The following is an 8,060-nucleotide window of genomic DNA, read 5'->3' on the forward strand; positions in this document are numbered from 1 at the left end:
AAGTCCGTTGCCTTATGAAGAGCATCCTGAATCGTTCTCAGTTTTTCGAGGGATACCCATTGCCGGAATTTCGACCGGTACCAGAGAGTTTTCTTTAGAGCATCGATCGCCATTTTGTCGCTGATCCCGGTGACTCTTATCGCGAAGTGTCTCGTCTTCTTTTTGAGACAGGCTCCAGAGATCGACGTCCGAGGTTTCTCTGTCCATGAACATGGAATACTGCTTGAGAAACTCTGAAGCAAGTTGGCGGAAACTTCCGATGGAATTTTGTTTTAGGAGAGAAAATCATTCGAGCGCGGCTCCTTTGAGGTTTTCGACGAAGAGGATGCAGTAGCCAGAGTCTCGTTCGCGCTCCTTGAGTTTGCACCTCCCCATCGTGATCAGGAAAGACTGCTGGTGCGCTTTCGGGTCAGTGGTGCCATCGTAGATGGGAATTTTGATCTTCCCCGGGTCCGAGACGTTGGTCTCAGTAATTCGGGCAGTGAATGGGGTTTTGCATGCTTCCTCAAGAAGTCTGTCGATCTCGGGCGCAGCGCTTGTCGCGTGGTGGATTTGTGATTTCACCGCTTTCACCTCCGCTGCGGTTTTTGCAATGTACTCGCGGAGATCGTGGATCTCATCAGGATTTCTGGCAGCCTTGCGAGCGTGTCTGTGTTGGCCGCGGTGGATCCTGGCCTGCTTCTCGGCCAACTCCTCCTGTTCTACCCAATTGAGGTTTTCTTCTTCCTCGGTCATGGGTTTTTTGAAGGACGCGTCCTGCCGAGCAGACTTGGCTTCGCGTTCTTCTTGGGTGAATGTCAGCACCGTCGCCCGAGTGATCGGACTGGTCGCTTATATCCAGGTCGATACGCTCGATTTCTTCTCCTTCGTTGCTCCCGGTAGGAGGTGGAAGGTTCTCCGCAGTTGGTTGTGCACCTGGCTGGAGCGTTTCATGAGAGTTTTGGCCTGAAGAAGCCTTGTCCGCGTGTGCAGCTCGATTGCCCGGTGTTTCGAAATCAAGTCTTCTACCGCTGCGGGCTCTTGTGGTTCCGCCCGGGGCTTTGCTTCTGGCCTTCGCCGTTTAGGTTTCCACCTGTTTTGCGAGAGAGGCCACGAGTTTTCCTTGTTCGTCCGTCTCTTTCTGAGCGGAGGCGAACATCTCCTTCATCTGGTCTAGTATCACGGTGTCGGCAGTGACCGTTGATACAGTTCCAGCTGGAGTTTTATCAGCGTTGGCATTAACGGGAGTCCCGTCGTGCGTTTTTGGGTCTTTGTCAGCGTTGGTTGTCATATCGTACTGAGCATGTGTGGTTGCGAGAGAGATAAATCCGTGCCCCCCTCCTTCTAGCGCCAAACTGTGGGAACCGAAATGCACACCATCGAGTTTTGTTAATCTGAGGAAAGCCAAGTTAACCTAGCCTTCCCTGAAGGTCCCGGTTATCTGCTGGGCCACACACAACACAATCAATATGAAAGATTCAAAAGTAATAAATCGTAAAAGAGCGAAAAGAAAACAAAGAGGTCTTATTTCTGAATTTGCGTTTGAGCGTGAACAACAGGTAAGATCCTAGGCCACAAGAGCTGTCGGTATGTTCGCTAGTCTAGCCACCTAAGTTTCTAACCTAGTCGAGTCGCAGGTCGGTAGTAAAAAACGGAAAAATGCCTAAATTGTTTGCTCTAAGTGCTAAGTTGCTCTGATCTCCTTTTTTCGTCCCCTCCCTCTTCGTCCTAGGTCCTCCTTATATACTCCTCCTTAGGTCGGTTTACCTCTTCTTGGGCCGGATTTATCGCGAAGCGGGCTTTTCCATATTTCCTTCTTCTTTGTGATTATCTTCGGAAATTTGACATTTATCTCTTCCCGCGAATGCGATAAATCGTCATACCAGTTTTTCGGTTCAAGTTTTTTGGGACCAAAGATGGGCCATTGTCCGCAATTCGGACCCTCTTTGGGCCGTATCGAGACTTAAACGTTTTTACGATTTTACTCGCGAAGTAGCCGTTGGTATAGGCATGGTTCTTCCAACGGAACCCTGTTTCTTCGCATAGCCGAGGCAGTTGGTGTTAAGTTAACCGTAACATGCTCTACTACGAAGAATAGGAAACTGTTCGAGAGACATAACCTTCCCAACTTCCCGAATACTTTCGACGATGTTTTTTAGACGTATTCACGGACCCAAAGACTGAATTACGGCGGCCGAGCTCGCCGGCGAGTCGACCGGCAACACGGCCGTGCTCGCCTGGCGAGCTGGCCCGTGTCATTGCCGGTCGACTCGCCGGGCGAGCTGGCCCGTGTCACGGCCGTGCTCGCCGGGCGAGCTGGCTCGTGTCGCAGCCGAGCTCGCCGGGCGTTCCGTTTCGGCTGTTCGTTTTCTCGGTTTTTGAAGTTTTGACCGAGATTCGGTTTTTTAAGGACTTTCGGACATCGATTCCGTCGTGACCGATTTTGACCCCAACAATAGCACGACATCGTATGATTTGGTAATGCCGTGATCACTGATTTAACGATCACTTCCTTTCTTTCTTTTGTGAAAAATTGAAAGTCCACCAATTGACTCTATTATTTAATTGTTCCTGAACAAAGCTAAAAACTTGGATCTTTGAACCCCCCATATTTTCTGGTAAACCAAGGTAAGATCTCATTCCTCCAAGATTCTGGATGCCCAAAATATCCCTTAATTCATGTCTTACAGATTCTTCAATCTTATGTCCAAATTGAATTGAAGACTTTTCAAAATTTATTAGCTGCCCTGAAACTGTCTCATATTCCTTTAAAATCCTAAGAATGGTTTGACACTCTTCCTTTTGAGCTTTACAAAAAAAAGAGGTTATCATCCGCATCATAAACAAAGCCTCTTTGACCTCCTCCTCCGTCGCTAGTCTCAACAAACGTTGATTCATCTGGGGAGTGATACCCGATGTAAACTCTGCCAGAAAGCTATCAAATTCCAATGGGAAAGTGGTACTAAATAGATTTTCAAAATAGTCGATTGCTACCTTTTCCACACCAGTATCCTCTGTAATCCAATTCCCATCAGCATCATGTAATCCAACAATTCTGTTGCGAACCCTTCGTTGCTTGGTTAAAGCATGGTAAAATTTCGTGTTAAGATCCTCAGAGGAATACCACGTGTTCCTACTTTTCTGGTGCCAATACCCTTCTTCATCTTTATATGCATCTTGTAATTTCCTAGACACCTCAAGAATATCCTCCTGGGACCTAGTATTATCTGTTTGTACCTCTGAGAGTTTGAAGGCTATAAATATATATTTTCTTAAAAAATTATAAAGAAAGAAATTCATAGTTTAGGTGCTTATAAAATTGGGAAATATAGACTATAAGGGTCAAAATGACCAAAGTATTTTATTAAAGAGGTAAATATACACTTATACTCATAGGGTGTACTAATCCAAACCTTAGGGTTTAGAGTTAAGGGATTGAGATTTGGGATTGAGATTTAAAATTTTATAAAATAAAAAATTAATATTAAAAATTTGAAAATAAAAATTTTTAAAATAGTTTCAAAAAGTATTTTCGAATTATAAAAAGAAAATTTGAAAAAAAAATTCGAAAAAAAAATTTTACAATTTTTTTTTTATAAAAAAGTTCGCATTTGAAAACATATAATCTAAAACTATAAAAACAATATATTATTTATTTTTTTATATATCTAGGGTATTAGGATCCTTTTACCTATTAAATTAAACATTTTGTTTATTTTCTTTCTTGTGGTCTATTTTTGTAATCAAAACTTGAAAATAGTCTATTTAGGAGAATTGTCCTATAAAATTTTCAAAAATTTTGGGGGTGAAGACCAATATTTCATTAGACTTGGCCTAGATCCGGTCATTTTTTTTTTTTGCATTTTGCTGATGGAGATACTTTTTTTGTATGGAAGTGATGGAGACTTCTTTGCTGTCAAGGAAGTTTCACTACTTGAATATGGAAGTCAGGCACAAGAGTGCAACAAGAACTCGAAAGGGTGATGATATATATAAGCTTATACGACTGTAGCATATTCTCATTGATCTGTTAAATGTTGGCTGCTATGCTTATCCTCCTTGCTTTTGCCTTATTTCATTTTTATAGGAGATTTCATTACTAAGTCAGCTTCAGCATCAAAATACCGTGAGATATCGTGGCACAGCCAAGGTATGATCCCGTTATGACGTCACTGTACACACTTGCATGCAGCTGCCTAGGCATTTTCTTTGCTCAATGAATAAGAGGCCTTTTTGGTGTTTGCAGGATGGGTCGAATTTGTACATCTTTCTTGAGCTTGTAACCCAAGGTTCTCTTCTAAAAGTTTACCAAAGATAACAGCTCCCGAACTCTCTAGTGTCCACGTACACAAGACAAATCCTTGATGGCTTGAAATATCTCCATGGAGAAGGTTTTATCCACCGGTAAGACTAGTAGAAACTTGTCTCCTCTGTTTTTTCAACAAACTCTCTTGTTTCCCTGACTTTTTTCATCTGATCCGACAAAGGGACATCAAATGTGCAAATGTATTAGTGGATGCCAGTGGATCTGTTAAGCTTGCAGATTTTGGATTGGCAAAGGTTCTTTTCCATTTATAGTTTTTTTTGCCCTTATAGATGGATGATACCACTTGGTTCATAGCTTACCCCTTTCTTGATAATTGTCATTTTGTTATTTAGGTGTCACAATTGAACAGCATCAAGTCCTGCAAAGGGACTCCATTCTGGCTGGCTACAGAGGTACTGTTTTAGGAGATTATCTCACTTTTCCTTTCTACTATTTATATGATTACAATGATCGACAGACATGTTAAACTTCAACGTAATTGTTACTGATGTGTGACATTGGTTGCTCAGACTTTTTTTTGGGACTGATGCACATACTTATTTTGCCCATACTTTAACATATATGTGGATTCAGTTCACTTTCACAGTACATAATGTGAACTTGTACGATTGATTCTAAATGGAACATAACAATTTGTTTAGGTTATTAACCTGAAGCGTACTGACGGGTATGAAAGTTCAGCTGATATATGGAGCCTTGGGTGCACAGTGCTAGAAATGCTGACTCGTCAGATCCCCTACGCCGATCTAGAAAACCCTGTAAGTCCTCAAGTTTTTCAAACTTTCTTTATATAAAGTAAGGAAATGCTTTTGGTGAAAAATCATGACAAAGCACTATTCAGTCTCATTACTGTGTCTGTGTTGTATTAGACATTTTCATATTTAAGGTTATTGTTTATTTCTTCATGAGTTTTTCCCAGTAAAATAAGAGTTGATGTCAGATTTTGTGCAAACGCGCAGGTTCAAGCTCTGTTTAGGATCGAAAGGGGTGAGCTTCCAGACATACCTGACACATTATCACTAGATGCTAGAGATTTTATAATTAAATTTCTCAAAGTGAACCCGGAGGAGCGGCCAACTTCGGCTGAGCTGCTGAACCATCCATTTGCATCTTCTGGCTCGAGCTGAGAATCAGGATCTCTGCTTGCTTCTCCATAGACGAGGCTAACTTGGTAGATTTGAAGCTTCAAGGAATGAAACTCTAAGTTTCACTTCTCCAAATTTGAAGTTTCATATTTTTATTTGTATTTTGATTTCTACAATTACACATCACATTTTTAATTCTTAAATATTTTTTTGTTTATTGTATTAATCCTAAAAAAATTCATATCTCATAAAAATTTCATTTTTTTTATATAAATTTAAGTTTTACAAATAAAATTAAATAAAACTTTAAAATAAGATCTAAAATATTTTAAAACTAGATTTAGACAACAACCGTACAAAAGAAACTTAACAACAAAACATCTTTTCAAAAATTACATGAATATATAACTATTACAAAAATTTAAATATACAACACTAGTAGTCCAGAACCAACAAAATCTCCAAAATATTGTCCAAACAAATTTTATGTAACCGAAAATTGTTGTTGTTTTGATGTTTATTTCATAAGATTCATTTTTATTCAGATCGACACTGAGTTTTAATATCATTGATAGAAGTTAAGTCTTTTAACAATATTTATTTTCTTTTTCAGATTTAATGTATTTACAAGTTTAAGATCACCTGATTTCAACAATTTTTAGTTTGTGATCTACAAATTTAAAATAAAGAGAGTCACTTCTACTTCGAAATACATTAGTTGATCACATATGCATTACGAAAATAGTTTTATAGAATAATATAGTATTTTCTTGAAGTTTAATATTAATTATGTTATTTCTATTTAAAATTTGTATTTTAATATAAAATTTTATTAGTTCATACTGTTATAATATTTTTATATATGTGTTTAGTTATTTACGAAACTTTTATGAATCTAAACTATTAAAACAGAAGTACAAGTTTGAAATACCCCTTAGTTTTCCTCAATAATTACAATCTCGTGCCAGCGTTTAAATTTTAATCAAAAAAAAATTATTGTTACTTACCAAAATCGTAAGATCTATATATTTACCTTTAAGTAAAAAAAATATATATGACTAGTTAATGACTGCGTCACGTTATGGCCAACAAACAAAGCTGATCAACCTTCATATATGTTAAAATATACTGCAATATGAAGGATTCTATACTGACTAGGCCTCGGACGGATCCGGATATCCGGAAAATTCGGGGTACCCGGATCCGGATCCGTCGGATCCATGAACTTAATATCCGGATTCGGATTCGTAGTTTCCGGATATCCGGATTTCGGATATCCGTCCCGATATTGTATTACCCGCGGATATTCAGATCCGGATCCGGATCCGTAAAAATAATTAAAAATAATATTTTTTAAAAACAAGACTAATTTTTTTAATATAATATATAAATCAAATATTTATAAATATATTTATATATGTCTATAATATTGTAAAAACTAAAATATAATATTATAAGATTAATTCATGTATAAATATTAATATATCAAAGATAAATATTAATGAAATTTAAAAATTTAATGTGTTTAAAAATACGGATCCGGATCCGGATATCCATACCTAAAAATTAAGATATCCAGATTTGGATTCGCTTTGGACGGATCCAAGATTTTACTATCCGGATTCGGATCCGGGCACCCCAGATATCCTATTTTCGGAGCGGATCCAGAGCGGATCTCGGATCGAATCCGGATCTCGGATAATAAGTCAGAGGCCTAATAGTAACTTATCTTCGGTCATTTTAAAATATAGAAATATTAAAAAAATATTGTTCCTTACCTGACAAGTTATTTTAAGCAGTGCTTTTCAATATATGGTTTTAAAATACGAATAATTGTTAGTATATTGTAACAAATATACTATAATATGAAGAATCATTATTATGTTCAAATATAAACTATAAACCCTAAAATCCTAACTCAACATAAAATATAAACCCTAAATCATATCTCCAAACCCTCTATTGATAGGTAATAGATAGTTATAAATTTTATAATATTTTAGACAACTACTTAGAATAAGATTTTAAAATAACAATATATGTAGTTTCATTTATTTTTTTTTTTTTTTTGAAACGAACTATATATGTAGTTTCATTATTTTGTTTTTCACCTAATACCTTAAACAAAATCTGTTTGTTATTGGTTTACGAGTTGTACTTTTATACTAGCCATATTTTGAATAACCATCTTAACAAAATTCTAACAAATCGAACAAACAATTTAAATTTCAGTTATCAAACCAGATTTTTATTTTCAATTTATCAAAATAATATTTTCGAATATGATTTTGATAAAGAACAAATCCCGCGCTTTTAAAGCGCGGATCAAAATCTAGTTTAAATTAACGGGTTTTTGCCAAAACTAACCCACAACTTGATTTTAACCCCAAACCTATACCCAAACTTGAATCAAATGCAAAACTAACCTAAAAGCCTAGTGAAATTACAGCTCAGCCCCTTGTGACCAAACAAAAAAACAGAAGCCATTTTTACGAATATAGCCCTAGTAAATCGTCTGAGTCGTCTGAGATATTGGAAGTCGCCTGGACGACTGAAGTGTAAGTCGTCTGGTACCGGTTTATTTTAAAAATAATTTATAAATCTTGTAAAAAAATATTTTGATGCGTGAAAAATAAAAATCAAGTAATTATAAACAGTTTTAAGTGATA

The 8,060-nt window shown here is 37.1% G+C and overlaps 1 pseudogene; it reads left to right on the forward strand.

Moving 5' to 3' along the window:
• The window catches only part of LOC106297109, a 22,840-nt pseudogene that overhangs the window by 7,846 nt on the left and 6,934 nt on the right, over positions 1-8,060 (forward strand).

This window comes from Brassica oleracea, chromosome C6 (assembly GCF_000695525.1).
Source record: "Brassica oleracea var. oleracea cultivar TO1000 chromosome C6, BOL, whole genome shotgun sequence".
In the NCBI taxonomy this organism is placed as follows: domain Eukaryota; kingdom Viridiplantae; phylum Streptophyta; class Magnoliopsida; order Brassicales; family Brassicaceae; genus Brassica; species Brassica oleracea.